This window comes from Tachypleus tridentatus, chromosome 12 (genome assembly GCF_004210375.1).
Source record: "Tachypleus tridentatus isolate NWPU-2018 chromosome 12, ASM421037v1, whole genome shotgun sequence".
Classification (NCBI taxonomy): Eukaryota; Metazoa; Arthropoda; class Merostomata; order Xiphosura; family Limulidae; genus Tachypleus; species Tachypleus tridentatus.
Genome location: NC_134836.1, coordinates 129,973,122 through 129,989,685, shown reverse-complemented (window position 1 = coordinate 129,989,685; position 16,564 = coordinate 129,973,122). Strand labels below are relative to the sequence as shown.

General features: G+C 36.7%; 1 protein-coding gene across 6 annotated transcripts in view; it reads left to right on the top strand.

The window, feature by feature from the left end:
* LOC143233219 (uncharacterized) overlaps positions 1 to 16,564 on the top strand; it is a 40,276-nt gene that overhangs the window by 2,384 nt on the left and 21,328 nt on the right. The gene's annotated exons all lie outside the window — the stretch shown is intronic.

The window sequence follows — 16,564 nt, the reverse complement described above, 5'->3', positions numbered from 1 at the left end:
TGATAAAATGAATAAGTTGTTTTTAGTTTTAATTTAGTTTTCTACTGCAACCTTTTGTATATTATTTTTTTCTAATGGCAGTAAACTCTAATATTTTATTACAATGTCTTAATTTTTAACAGTGTAATTGGTCCAGAGGTATTAACATAGTAGTTTGGTATTTTCTTTAGGCTTACTTTACTATATTAACATAGGAGTTTGGTACTTTCTTTAGACTTACTTAATGATATTAACATAGTAGTTTGATACTTTCTTTAGACTTACTTGACGATATTAACATAGTAGTTTGGTACTTTCTTTAGACTTACGTGACGATATTAACATAGTAGTTTGGTACTTTCTTTAGACTTACTTTACGATATTAACATAGTAGTTTGGTACTTTCTTTAGACTTACTTTACGATATTAACATAGTAGTTTGGTACTTTCTTTAGACTTACGTGACGATATTAACATAGGAGTTTGGTACTTTCTTTAGACTTACTTGATGATATTAACATAGTAGTTTGGTACTTTCTTTAGACTTACGTGACGATATTAACATAGTAGTTTGGTACTTTCTTTAGACTTACGTGACGATATTAACATAGTAGTTTGGTGCTTTCTTTAGACTTACTTTACGATATTAACATAGTAGCTTGGTACTTTCTTTAGACTTACGTGACGATATTAACATAGGAGTTTGGTACTTTCTTTAGACTTACTTGATGATATTAACATAGTAGTTTGGCACTTTCTTTAGACTTACTTGATGATATTAACATAGTAGTTTGGTATTTTCTTTAGACTTACTTGATGATATTAACATAATGGTTTGGTACTTTCTTTAGACTTACTTGATGATATTAACATAGTAGTTTGATACTTTCTTTAGACATACTTGATGATATTAACATAGTAGTTTGGTACTTTCTTTAGACTTACTTGATGATATTAACATAGTAGTTTGGTACTTTCTTTAGACGTACTTGATGATATTAACATAGTAGTTTGATACTTTCTTTAGACGTACTTGATGATATTAACATAGTAGTTTGATACTTTCTTTAGACTTACTTGATGATATTAACATAGTAGTTTGATACTTTCTTTAGACTTATTTGATGATATTAACATAGTAGTTTGGTACTTTCTTCAGACTTACGTGACGATATTAACATAGGAGTTTGGTACTTTCTTTAGACTTACTTGATGATATTAACATAGTAGTTTGGTACTTTCTTTAGACTTACTTGATGATATTAACATAGTAGTTTGGTATTTTCTTTAGACTTACTTGATGACATTAACATAGTAGTTTGGTACTTTCTTTAGACTTACTTGATGATAAGTTTGGTATTTTCTTTAGACTTACTTGATGATATTAACATAGTAGCTTGGTACTTTCTTTAGACTTACTTGATGATATTAACATAGTAGCTTGGTACTTTCTTTAGACTTACTTGATGATATTAACAAAGTAGTTTGGTACTTTCTTTAGACTTACTTGATGATATTAACATAGTAGTTTGCTACTTTCTTTAGACTTACTTGATGATATTAACATAGTAGTTTGGTACTTTCTTTAGACTTACGTGACGATATTAACATAGGAGTTTGGTATTTTCTTTAGACTTACTTGATGACATTAACATAGTAGTTTGGTACTTTCTTTAGACTTACTTGATGATAAGTTTGGTACTTTCTTTAGACTTACTTGATGATATTAACAAAGTAGTTTGGTACTTTCTTTAGACTTACTTGATGATATTAACATAGTAGTTTGCTACTTTCTTTAGACTTACTTGATGATATTAACATAGTAGTTTGGTACTTTCTTTAGACTTACGTGACGATATTAACATAGGAGTTTGGTACTTTCTTTAGACTTACTTGATGATATTAACATAGTAGTTTGGTACTTTCTTTAGACTTACGTGACGATATTAACATAGTAGTTTGGTACTTACTTGATGATATTAACATAGTAGTTTGGTACTTTCTTTAGACTTACTTGATGATATTAACATAGTAGTTTGATACTTTCTTTAGACTTACTTGATGACATTAACATAGTAGTTTGGTAATTTCTTTAGACTTACTTGATGATATAAACATAGTAGTTTGGTACTTTCTTTAGACGTACTTGATGATATTAACATAGTAGTTTGATACTTTCTTTAGACGTACTTGATGATATTAACATAGTAGTTTGATACTTTCTTTAGACTTACTTGATGATATTAACATAGTAGTTTGATACTTTCTTTAGACTTATTTGATGATATTAACATAGTAGTTTGGTACTTTCTTCAGACTTACGTGACGATATTAACATAGTAGTTTGGTACTTACTTGATGATATTAACATAGTAGTTTGGTACTTTCTTTAGACTTACTTGATGATATTAACATAGTAGTTTGGTATTTTCTTTAGACTTACTTGATGACATTAACATAGTAGTTTGGTACTTTCTTTAGACTTACTTGATGATAAGTTTGGTATTTTCTTTAGACTTACTTGATGATATTAACATAGTAGCTTGGTACTTTCTTTAGACTTACTTGATGATATTAACAAAGTAGTTTGGTACTTTCTTTAGACTTACTTGATGATATTAACATAGTAGTTTGGTACTTTCTTTAGACTTGATGATGTTAACATAGTAGTTTGGTACTTTCTTTAGACTTGATGATATTAACATAGTAGTTTGGTACTTTCTTTAGACTTACTTGATGATATTAACATAGTAGTTTGGTACTTTCTTTAGACTTACTTGATGATATTAACATAGTAGTTTGGTACTTTCTTTAGACTTACTTGATGATATTAACATAGTAGTTTGGTACTTTCTTTAGACTTACTTAATGATATTAACATAGTAGTTTGGTACTTTCTTTAGACTTACTTAATGATATTAACATAGTAGTTTGGTACTTTCTTTAGACCTACTTGATGATATCAACATAGTAGTTTGGTATTTTCTTTAGATTTGATGATATCAACATAGTAGTTTGGTATTTTCTTTAGATTTGATGATATCAACATAGTAGTTTGGTACTTTCTTTAGACTTGATGATGTTAACATAGTAGTTTGGTACTTTCTTTAGACTTGATGATATTAACATAGTAGTTTGGTACTTTCTTTAGACTTACTTGATGATATTAGCATAGTAGTTTGGTACTTTCTTTAGACTTACTTGATGATATTAACATAGTAGTTTGGTACTTTCTTTAGACTTACTTGATGATATTAACATAGTAGTTTGGTACTTTCTTTAGACTTACTTGATGATATTAACATAGTATTTTGGTACTTTCTTTAGACTTACTTGATGATATTAACATAGTAGTTTGGTACTTTTTTTAGACTTACTTAATGATATTAACATAGTAGTTTGGTACTTTCTTTAGACTTACTTAATGGTATTAACATAGTAGCTTGGTACTTTCTTTAGATTTGATGATATCAACATAGTAGTTTGGTACTTTCTTTAGACTTACTTGACGATATTAACATAGTAGCTTGGTACTTTCTTTAGATTTGATGATATCAACATAGTAGTTTGGTACTTTCTTTAGACTTACTTGATGATATTTTCACATGCAAAACGTTATCTCAGTCTTGTAGGGAACTAGGTCTAAAACATCAACGCTGGTACATATAGTGGAACACTACACCATATTGACTCAGGTAAAGATACTGGAACACTAATTACACTGTACTGACTATGGTAGAGATAGTGGAACAGTTATGAAACTTTCTAGAATGGACAGTAACTGCCTGTTGTGAAGAGACAAGTGATGAGGACAAAGTTTCGAGAGTCTTTCGTCTTCAAGTCAGTGTGAGTAAGACGCATGTGGCAGGGGTTTAGTTTAGAGAGAGAGAGAAATCTGAATAATTCACTCTCCAACTGGGGTGGTCAGGAAAGTTGTGGTTTCTTTTCGTCCCCTTACGTGAAAAAAAATTATTTAACTTTACATGAGGTTTTTCTTTATCTTATTTTGACTTTATTAAGGTGAAGAAGTATGTGAGAGTATCACGAAAGAAGGGAAAACCGGACGAGGGCGGCGTAAGTGAAGTGAGCTAGGCCTTGGGCCATGATCAGAATACCCTGGCGGCTGGCGAGTTGATTTAGAATTAACTATACCCGATTAAAACGACTCTTTTCAGGACTAGGCAAGAATTTTGTCTTGGCTGGGATCTATAGATCCAATGCCGGAGTTTTAGCTGTAGAGGGAAACGGAAGTACCCCGAGAAAACCCACTTTCACGGCCTGGGCGTCGAAATTCTACCCAGACCGTGCCCGGAAGTAGCTGGAAAAAACACAGGAATAAAAAGAAAACTGATGGATTATGGCAGTGGTATACATTTGGCTGGATGTTGGGTGACTAGGAAAACTGCTAGCTGCGGTCTTGTAGATCAGGTAGGAACTGCATGTTGAACTTGCGTTCACATCTGAAGCCCATTGATGATAGACAAAAACGTGGTCTTGGTGGTGAAACAACTGGCTGTTCTTCGCTGGTCTGGGATGCTTTGTTTCTTGTAATTGTGGTTTGTGTTTTCTGAGTGATAGTAGTCCGTTTTTCTGTTTGAGCTGACGCTTCGATAGTTGTCTTGTTAATGGTCTGAGTCTGGCTGGTAGTTGAATTCCGTGAAAGTGGAACTGAAGTCTGGCATGATCTGTCACCTTTCTTCGTTGGGTTGCTAAATCTCGGCGTGTTGTTACCAGTGGGAGTTGTCGTCTTCTTGGTCGAGTTGTCTCTATCTGCTTTCGTGTTATTTCTTGCTTGTTCTGGACTCGGCGTTATTTCTGTAGTTTTTCGTTGAAAGTTGTCCATTGGTTGTCTATATTTTCTGGGCACTTTGTTTGACCACGAGTTGAAAGGTCAAGGGCCGGCGATGCGGGCGTTCGGCTCTAAAGTGAAAAATATGTCAGTGTGCGTTTAATTTTTTTAAAATTTTAAACATGGTAGTCGTTTGGGTTTTGATGGCCTTTGAGGGGGAAACCTCAAAGTCACACCCGGGGCTCTCAGAAACTGTTGTTTCTCTTCAGCCCCACACGCGTTAAAGAGTGAGACGTGTCATGAGGAGACAGGTAGAAAAACAAATTGAATTGAATATGACAGAGTATAACAATAAAGTAGGAAAGTTGAGGAGCGGGAAACTGGACTTGTATCATGAGGTCGGATTTCATCACTACCACGAGCAGGGTAGACCAAGGCTACAGCACGTCATACATACTTAAAGGGATCGGTGACATAGAGAGAGAGAGAGATATGGAGACTGACAGGAAAAGAGAGAGAGACAGTAGGTCCTTTCAGGGCTAGGGTGCTGGGGATCTATAAATTCAACGGCAAGAAATTAGATGTAGGGGAAACCAGAGTACTCAGAGAAAACCGCTTTCACTGGGTGGGCGCCGAAAAATCAACCTACCCAGTGCCCAACCTGGAATGAAAAAAAAATTCATTAGTGGCAAATAAATTGGTAACACTATAAGGTCTGTTTCACCGATAGTAGTTAATACGGGCCAATGTGGTTAGTAATCCAGTTTAATGGTGATGTATACTATACAAATAAATGGGTAACACTATAAGGTCTGTTTCACCGATAATAGTTAATACGGGCCAATGTGGTTAGTAATCCAGTTTAATGGTGTTGTATACTATACAAATAAATGGGTAACACTATAAGGTCTGTTTCACCGATAATAGTTAATACGGGCCAATGTGGTTAGTAATCCAGTTTAATGGTGATGTATACTATACAAATAAATGGGTAACACTATAAGGTCTGTTTCACCGATAATAGTTAATACGGGCCAATGTGGTTAGTAATCCAGTTTAATGGTGATGTATACTATACAAATAAATGGGTAACACTATAAGGTCTGTTTCACCGATAATAGTTAATACGGGCCAATGTGGTTAGTAATCCAGTTTAATGGTGTTGTATACTATACAAATAAATGGGTAACACTATAAGGTCTGTTTCACCGATAATAGTTAATACGGACCAATGTGGTTAGTAATCCAGTTTAATGGTGATGTATACTATACAAATAAATGGGTAACACTATAAGGTCTGTTTCACCGATAATAGTTAATACGGACCAATGTGGCTAGTAATCCAGTTTAATGGTGATGTATACTATACAAATAAATGGGTAACACTATAAGGTATGTTTCACCGATAATAGTTAATACGGGCCAATGTGGTTAGTAATCCAGTTTAATGGTGATGTATACTATACAAATAAATGGGTAACACTATAAGGTCTGTTTCACCGATAATAGTTAATACGGGCCAATGTGGTTAGTAATCCAGTTTAATGGTGATGTATACTATACAAATAAATGGGTAACACTATAAGGTCTGTTTCACTGATAATAGTTAATACGGGCCAATGTGGTTAGTAATCCAGTTTAATGGTGATGCCCAGGCTTGAGGTGTGTCTGCCAGTTGGAATAATTGGTGGGTTTGAGTGTTTCTGACCTCAGCTTTAGTGTAGTATCGTTGGGCAAGTTTGATGAATCTATTCTGAATTGATAAGAGCTGAGTTAAGAATTAAGGTATGCTGTGAGAGTGTTGGTAAGCGATTTTAATGGTGCGGTATTGCAGGTTTTGTAATATTGAGTATTGTCTATCAGTCATGTTACATGTAACTGTATAACCATATTCGAAAAGGGTTCTAATGAACGCTTTGTATAAGGAAAGAATGATTTTGGGAGAGCAGCCTGTGTTAAAGCCGCTAATTCGTTTGAGGAAGAAAATTATATTGCTTGCTTGGGTAGAGATTTTCTGAAAGTGTGGTGCCCAGGATAAGTTTTGAGTCATGGTTAGGCCTAGAAAAGTGATAGATTTAGTAAAGATGATATCGGTGTTATTGAGCTTGAGTTTTATACTTTGGAATTTTTTCCTGTACTTATTAACTTTACTGTGAAAAGCGACAGCTTGTAATTTCGTGGGGTTTAAGACGACACGCCATCTATTACACCATTGGGATACTGCATCAAGGGTTGCTTGAACCCTGGAGGTGCTCGAAATAGCGATATCATCAGCATATTGGGAAATAAGGGTGGAGTTCAGAGAGGGAAAAGAAATATCATCCAAAATATATTGTAGAGTATTGGGCTGAGCACCGATCGTTGAGGCACACCAGCTTTTAAACTGATTGCGTTTGTTTGCTTGTTTTGGAATTTCGCACAAAGCTACTCGAGGGCTAACTGTGCTAGCCGTCCCTAATTTAGCAGTGTAAGGCTAGAGGGAAGGCAGCTAGTCATCACCACCCACCGCCAACTCTTGGGCCACTTTTTTACCAACGAAAAGTGGGATTGACCGTAACATTATAACGCCACCACGGCTGGGAGGGCGAGCATGTTTGGCGCGACTCGGGCGCGAACCCGCGACCCTCAGATTACGAAGCGCACGCCTTAACGCGCTAGGCCATGCCAGGCCCGATTGGGTTTGAAACAGATGTATTTATTTTGACACTTGCTTTAAGATTAGTGAGGAAACTTGATATCTACCAGACAAAAATTGGTGGGATACCCAGGGCTAGCGTTTTATAGCGTAGGCCATCATGCCAGACTGAATCAAATGCTTTTTGGACGTCCAAAAAGGTAGCGATAGTGGTTTGTTTACGATTGAATCCTTTAAAAACTGATTCGGTGAGACGGGCAAGGTGATCGATAGTTTGTCTATTTTTTCTACCTGCATTTTGAACTTCGCTAATCAGATTATTGGTCTCGAGGAAGCAGCTAATTCTATTAGTAATTGATTTCTCCATGAGTTTGCTTAGTGTATTTAGAAGACTGATCGGTCTGTAGGTATTTGGGTCATTTAAGTTCTTGTTTTTTTTTAGGTATGACTTTAATAATAGCAGACTTCCATGTGTTTGGGTAGTAACCTGAGAATAGGGATAGGTTAAAAATTGCAACAAGATGATCTAAATTGATATCGGATAGATGCTTAAGGACTATGTTACTAATGTTGTCAGGTCCAGGAGCTTTTTTAAGCTCCTAATTTTTAAGGATTAGTCGGGTTTAGTTATAGAACGGGTGTAATAAGAGTTTGTTTGGTTATTACTATTGATATTAATGGGAAATTGAGCTGAAAAGAGAGTGGGTTTAGTGTTGACGCTTCGGTTAACCTGATTATAGTGTGGTTGATCAATGGAAGAAACATTTGGGGTAACGAAAGTGTCCGTGAAACAGGTTAGCTTTCTCTGGATTAGAGGTTGCTGATAAATTATTATACTTAATTTCGGGGTAGTTGTTGCTAGGTTGTATGTTGGCTAAGGATTTAACCTTTCTCCAGAAGAGAGTTGGGTTGGGATGTGCTCTTTCAATGGTATTACAAAATTTGTTCCAATTGTTGGTTTGGAGTGTTTTTATCAGTGTTTTGTTCCTATTATTAGTATTGTTTATCAGAGTTTTAATACTTGAATTACGCGTGTTAATGAATTGACGTCGTAATCGTCGTCTATGAATGATGGCTTGATGTAATTCAGGGTTAATTTTCCAAGATCTGAGGTTGGTACTGAGATTAATCTTAGGTATAGTTTTATGGATAGCGTGATTAATATCATTGGTTATTTGTGATGTGTATAGTTTTATGGATAGCGTGATTAATATCATTGGTTACTTGTGATGTGTATAGTTTTATGGATAGCGTGATTAATATCAGTGGTTACTTGTGATGCGTATAGTTTTATGGATAGCGTGATTAATAACATTGGTTATTTGTGATGTGTATAGTTTTATGGATAGCGTGATTAATATCATTGGGTACTTGTGATGTGTATAGTTTTATGGATAGCGTGATTAATATCATTGGTTACTTGTGATGCGTATAGTTTTATGGATAGCGTGATTAATATCATTGGTTATTTGTGATGTGTATAGTTTTATGGATAGCGTGATTAATATCATTGGTTATTTGTGATGCGTATTTTTCTATATCATGTTCGCTGGATGTTATAGTCATAATTTGGGGCAAATGGTTTTCAGTGTGTTTGTTCAAGTGAGTAATCAAATAGAGGCGATCGTGTGTTGAACCTAGGAGTGAGATTAGAGGAAATTTCAATGTAAATAGGGCAGTGATCGTTACCGATGTCATTGAGTGTTTGAAAGTTATGTAATTACTAAGACTGTCTTATTGGGGTTATTATTAAATCAAAGATGTCTATCATTATGTGTGTGAGTGGCTTGGCTATTGTTTATCGTAATCAGATTATTGTTCTCTAAGAATTCATGTAGTAACATTTCATTGCGATTTGTGGTTCGACAATTAAAATCGGTGTGTTTTCTATCTAGGTCTCCTATGATAGTCGTGTTAGGAAATGATCTTGTAACGTACATATATCGGGTTTAGTTTGGGGGGATACACAGATAGCAGGTAAAGGGGGTAGACGTGGTGGATATTTGTAGTATAATAATTTCATTATCAGTGGTATGTGCGAGTTCTGGGAAGGAGATTGACAACGAGTTACGGTAAAGTACTGCAATGCCGCGACGGGATTGGCTGTAAGGAATATGTTTCATTTTAAAGCCTGGGATGTTAAACGTGGTATTTTCCTTTAATAAGGTCTCATTAGTGAGTAGTATGTCAGTATTTGTTGTTTGAAACAGTTCATATTTTTTGTGGTACAAGCCTCCTCTGATATTAATATGAGTTATTTTTACCATTCTTAGTATAAAATAAAACTGAACGCAAACTAACGTGGCAGGGGTTTAGTTTAGAGAGAGAGAAATCAGAAGATTTCTGTCTCCAACTGGGGTGTTCAGGAACATTGTGGTTCCTCATCGTCCCCTTTCGTGGAAGGTTATTGAATTTAGCTGGGTTTTTTTGTTTTTCTTTTAATTTGATTTTTTTTTATTTTGGGTGAAGGAATGAAGTTGGTCATAATATTGATGAGCGAGACAAAGGTAGCACTGGAGAAACCAGTCAGACCAGATCCCGAAAAGCAGGTAAATATGAACATGAACGCGAAATGACTCGATTCAGGGCATATCAATAAAGTTGCCTTGGCTAGGATCTAAAGATCCAGTGCCTGAGATTTGGCTGTGGGGAGAAACGGGAGTGCCCCAAGAAAACCCACTTTCACAGGACAGACGCCCAAAGATTTACCTGTCCTGTGCCCGAGACCTGAAAAAAAACACACATAATATATACGTGAGGTTTGTCCTTTATATAGTTTGTTGTGTGATTTGTAATTGCTGAAATATGTTTATGGTGAAATATATTTGGTTGGTGCACTGGCTAATTTACAGAGTGATGCAGTTAGTTTGTTTCTGTGTTCTGCTTTTAAATAATATTTGTATGACATTTCTGTTAGTCTGTTTCTTAGCATTGGTAAGTTACTGATTTGGTGTATATCGTTTACGGGGTATATGGTGGTAACGTGCATACTGCCCTTTGTATTTTGTTTTGTTGTACTTGGATTTTCTGAAGTGTGTTATTTGACATATTATATGTGACTTGGCATCCATACTCTATTAACGGACGGATGTAAGCCTTATATATTTGAATAATGGTCTTTGATGAGCAGTTTGAGTTAGAGTAAGTAAATGTGAAATGCGTTTTCTGATTCATGAGTGTATGTTGTTAACATGTTTTTTCCATGTTAGTCTTGTGTCGAAAGTGATGCCAAGGAATGTGATATGTTTGCTCATGTTAATGGGCGTATTTTCGAGTGAGAATTTTAATTTTTCTAGAGTTTCTTTTTTGTCTTTTTATTTTCCTCTAGAAGGTGATTGCTTGTGTTTTGGTTGGATTTAAAACTGCTCTCCACTTGTTACTCCAGTTCGAGACATTGTTTAATGATTCTTGAACACGAGACAGCCATTACTGGGTTTCTTGAGGTACTCCAGATTGCAATGTCATCTGCGTATTGTGAATTATGAGTGTATGTTAAATTGGGGAAAGGTATATCGCTGACAAAGATAATGTACAGGAGTGGAGACAGGACTGATCCTTGGGGCACTCCTGCAATTATTTTGAAAGATTTAGATAAAGTTTTATTGACTTGTGCTGTTCTATCTGTTAGGAAGTTTGATATCCATTTAATAATAGTGGGATTTATTTTCAGATGTGTTAATTTGTACTTGATGGCGTTGTGCCATATGTTATCAAATGCTTTTTTAACATCTAAAAATACACCTATTGTTACCTGATTGTAATTAAAAGCTTTGTAGGCTGATTCCGTGAGTCATGTGAGGTGATCTATTGTGTGTCTGGTTTTCCTGGAAGCATTTCGAAATTCTGGAAGGATATTATTTATTTCACAGAAGTGAAGAAGACGATTTGAGATAATTTTCTCCATCAGTTTACCAAGGCAACTTAACAGACTGATTGGACGTTAATTATCCGGATTTGTCCTGTTTGTTTGTTTCTTTGGTATCGTGGTGGTGATGGCTTTTTTCCCATGTGTTGGGGTAGTAACCAGTTGTTAGTGAGATGTTCATGATGTTTGTGAGGTGTTGTATTAGGAGAGTAGAGCCTTTTTTGAGAATAATGTTTGGTATTTAGTCGTGTCCGAAAATAAAAATACACAAACACAAACTAACGTGGCAGGGGTTTTGTTTAGAGAGAGAGAAATCATGAGAAATGTTTTAAAATATCCGTGGAATTTTTACTTTATTTTTAACATTTCAAAAATGGAGTGGGGTATTTGTGAGTGAGAGGAAGGACGGGAGAACTGGACGAGAGCAGCGAAAGTGAAGTGAGCTAGGCCTTGGCTCGAGGACGGAGTACACAGGCGGCTGGCGAATTAATTTTTAAAATTTACTATGATTGATCAGATACCCTGTGACTGGGTAAACGGCCCTTTTCAGAACAAGGCTGGGACCTACAGATCCGATGCCAGAGATTTTGCTGTGGGGGGAAACGGGAGTACCCCGAGAAAACCCACTTTCACGGCCTGGGCGCCGAATAATCTACCCAGACCATGCCCGGAAGTAGCTGGGAAGAAAGAAAGAAAGAAGATAAAAAAATAAAACAAAAAAACAAAACTGATGAACTATGTTGGTGGTATAGGTGGAAACTGTTAGCTGCAGTCTTGTAGATCGGGTGGTAACTTCGTCATGAACTTGTTTCCACACTTGAAGCCCATTGGTGCAAGTGAAAAACGTGGTCTCGGTGGTGGAACTACTGGCTGTTCTTCAGTGAGTTGTTCTTCGTTGGTCTGTGATGCTTTGTTTCTTCTCGAGATTTTGGTTTGAGTTTTCTGCGTGGAGGTAGATTGTTTTTCAGTTTGTACTGTCGCGTCGATGGTTATCTTGGTAATGGTTTGAGTCTGGCTGGTTGTTGAATTCTGTGGAACTAGGATTGATGTCTGGCATGCACTGTCCTTTTTCTTTCTTGAACTACTGGAACTTAGCGTGTTGCTAACAATGGGAGTTGTCGTCTTCTGAGTCGGGTTGTCTGAATCTGTCTTCATGTTTCTTCTAATACGGTCTTGAGTCGGCGGTATTTTGGTATTTTCATGTTGGAAGATTTCCGTTAGTTGTTTGCGATATCTTGGTGCTTTGTTTGAACTATTATTGAGTGGTCGTCGATGTGGGCGTTCGGCTCTAAAATGAAATATATGGTAATAACAGCCGTCACGTAAAATACAGTCAGCACTGTACTGTTGTCACTATCTGTAAAATACAGTTAGCACTGTACTTCGACGTTGTCACTATCTGTAAAATACAGTCAGCACTGTACTTCGACGTTGTCACTATCTGTAAAATACAGTCGGCACTGTACTTCGACGTTGTCACTATCTGTAAAATACAGTCGGCACTGTACTTCGACGTTGTCACTATCTGTAAAATACAGTCAGCACTGTACTTCGACGTTGTCACTATCTGTAAAATACAGTCGGCACTGTACTTCGACGTTGTCACTATCTGTAAAATACAGTCGGCACTGTACTTCGACGTTGTCACTATCTGTAAAATACAGTCGGCACTGTACTTCGACGTTGTCACTATCTGTAAAATACAGTCGGCACTGTACTTCGACGTGGTCACTATCTGTAAAATACAGTCGGCACTGTACTTCGACGTGGTCACTATCTGTAAAATACAGTCGGCACTGTACTTCGACGTTGTCACTATCTGTAAAATACAGTCGGCACTGTACTTCGACGTTGTCACTCTGTAAAATACAGTCGGCACTGTACTTCGACGTTGTCACTATCTGTAAAATACAGTCAGCACTGTACTTTGACGTTGTCACTATCTTCATGAAGTGTGTGGGATGATTACTGTTCTTAGAATAAATTCGATGAACTGCATATACCTTGGCTTGTATTTGGGGTTCTATGGTTTGTCTAATTTCTTCTGATTGAATTGATGGGTCGACGCCCCTGAGGAATACAGAATAAAGATTGACTGGACTTTTAGTGGGGGAACAACTTACTTTAAATTCAGTGTTCCATGGCTGGCACAGATAAATTTGGTCTGCAGTAGTGGCTGGTTGGATGAGGATTCCTCCCCGGCGTAAAATACGGGTCCTGGACGGTTCGATGGTTGCCCCGGGCTTGGCTCGGGCGATCAACGTGGCGACTTGGTACGGCGTGAGGTTCGGCGGTAAGCCGTCGACGATTACAGGCGGCACTAACGGCCTGACTGGCGAGGATGAACGTTTCGTTCTGAATAGCATATTAGCACGTCTGACTTGCTCGGTGACTAGCTCAATTCCTAAAGTATTGTCAGAAGTGGGATTCGAATCCAAGCCTCCACTCGGAGACCAGAATACGCAATACCGTTATAATAACGGAAGGTTTTCATACATTGAGTCTGGCGCCTTAGACCACTCGGCCATCCTGACCTTAAATAAAACTAAACTAACGTGGCAGGGGTTCAGTTTAGAGAGAGAGAAATCAGAAGAGTTCTCTCTCCAACCGGGGTGTTCAGGAACTTTGTAGTTCCTCCTCGTCCCCTTTCGTGGATTGTTATTAAGATTAAGTGGTGGTTTTTTTTAATTATTGTTTTAATAAATTAATTATCGTTATTATTCTTGACTTTTTGGGTGGAGAATGTCTCTCTAAATGTTGTTTTGGGTGGAGGCAAAGGCAGCAGTGGAAAGAAAGGCCGGGACCTGTCCTGAAAGGAAAAAGTTGGGCAGATGTGAACATGAATGTAATTCATTCAAATCCAGATCAAATAAAACTAAAACTAAACTACCGTGGCAGGGGTTCAGTTTAGAGAGAGAGAAATCAGAAGAGTTCTCTCTCCAACTGGGGTGTTCAGGAACTTTGTAGTTCCTCTTCGTCCCCTTTCGTGGATTGTTATTAAGATTTAATGGTGGTTTTTTTTATTATTATTATTTTAATAAATTAATTATCGTTATTATTCTTGACTTTTTGGGTGGAGAATGTCTCACTAAATGTTCTTTGGGTGGAGGCAAAGGCAGCAGTGGAAAGAAAGGCCGGGACCTGTCCCGAAAAGAAAAAAGTTGGGCAGATGTGAACGTGAATGTAATTCATTCAAATTCAGATCAAATCAAACGGCCCGATTCTGGGTCTGGCAAAAAGGTTGCCTAGACTGGGATCTAGAAATCCAATGCCTGAAGATTTTGATGTGGGGAAACGGAGTGCCCTGAGAAAACCCACTTTCACACGACAGGCGCCGAAAGTTTTGCCTGTCGTGTGCCCTGTACTTGAAAAAAAGGAATTCATGTTAATAACATAGATTTTATTTATTTAGATTCTTTGTTGAGTGGATTGTGATTCTTGAAATATGTTGTAAGGTGATATGTATTTTGTTGGTGCACTTGATAATTTGTGTAGTGATGCCGTTAGTTTGTTTCTATTTTCTGCTTTTAGATAATATTTGAGAGAAAGTTCTGTTATTCTATCTCTTATAGTTGGTAAATTACTAATTTGGTGTAGATAATTTGTTGGCGTAAAAGATGGTAAACTGAATGCGGATTTTAATATTTTGTTTTGTTGTACTTGGATTTTTTGGAGTGTGTTGTTTGACATATTGTATGTTACTTGCCATCCGTACTCTATTAGTGGACGGATGTAAGCCTTGTATATTTGTATAATGGTGTTCGGTGCGCATTTCGATTGTTTACCGGTTATAGTCGTTAGATATGAAATCCTTTTTCTGATTGATGAGTGTATATTGTTTATGTGTTTTTCCATGTTAGTTTTGTGTCGAAAGTGACGCCAAGGAATGTGATGTTTTTGCTCATGTTAATGGTTGTGTTTCCAAGTGATAGTTTTATTTTTTCTAGATTTTTTCTTTGCTTCTTTAGTTTTCTATATAAGGTGATTGCTTGTGTTTTTGTCGGATTTAACACGACCCTCCACTTGTTGCTCCATGTTGAGACGTTGTTTAGTGATTCTTGTACGCGAGACATGGCCATTACTGGGTTTCTGGAGGTGCTCCAGATTGCGATGTCGTCTGCGTATTGTGAATTGTGTGTGTATGTTAGATTTGGAAAAGGTATGTCACTGACGAAAATTATGTATAGAAGTGGAGAGAGGACTGATCCTTGGGGCACTCCTGCCGTTATATTAAATAATTTTGATATGGTTTTATTGACTTTTACTTGTGCTGTTCTATTGGTTAAAAAATTTGAAATCCATTTGACTATCGTAGGATTTATTTGTAGGTGATTTAGTTTGTATCTGATGGCGTTGTGCCAAACGCTGTCGAATGCTTTTTTGACATCTAGGAATACCCCGATGGTTACTTGATTGTTGTTGTAAGCTTTGTAGATTGATTCGGTGAGTCGTGTTAGGTGATCTGTTGTTTGTCTATTTTTTCTGGAGGCATTTTGAGATTCTGGAAGGATGTTGTTTGATTCGCAAAATGGAGGAGACGGTTGGAGATAATTCTCTCCATCAGTTTGCCAAGACAGCTTAACAGACTGATGGGGCGGAAATTATCTGGATTTGTTCTGTTAGTTTGTTTCTTGGGGATCGTTGTTATGATGGCTTTTTTCCACGTGTCAGGGTAATACCCGGTCGCTAGTGAAATGTTCATGATGTTTGTGAGGTGTTGTAGTAGGAGAGTGGAACTTTTTTGAGAATAATATTTGGTATTTGGTCATGTCCGGGGGAAGTGTTCTTCAAGTTTTGATATTAATCTTTAGTTCGGATATGGTTATTTTCTATTGATTGAATTTGAGTATGCTTCTAGTGTCTCTCCGGGAAATCCTGGTGAGAATGAAGCTTGGTTTGTATTTATGTAGTTGTTGACATGGTGTTGGTGTTGTGTGTCGAAATCTACTGAGTTTAAATCGCTAAAAGCGGATTTGTAATAGTCAGCTAATAAGTCAGCTTTCTCTTCGTCCGTCCTTGCAATTTTATTGTTGTGTGTGATGTGTTGTAGCATGTGATTTGTGTTTTTGTCTGAAGCAATACTCTTGAATTTTTTCCAGAATTCTTTTGATTGTTCTTGGTTTTTCTAAGTTTTGCAGAAGTTATGCCAATTGTTTTCTCTGACTTTTTTAATTTCTTGTTTAATTTTTGTATTTGTTCGATTGATTTCTGTTTTAATGTGTGGATCGCGTGTGATGTAGTGTGTTCGTCTTAATTGTCTGCGTTTGATTATTAGTGCGTGAATTTCTGGTGTTAG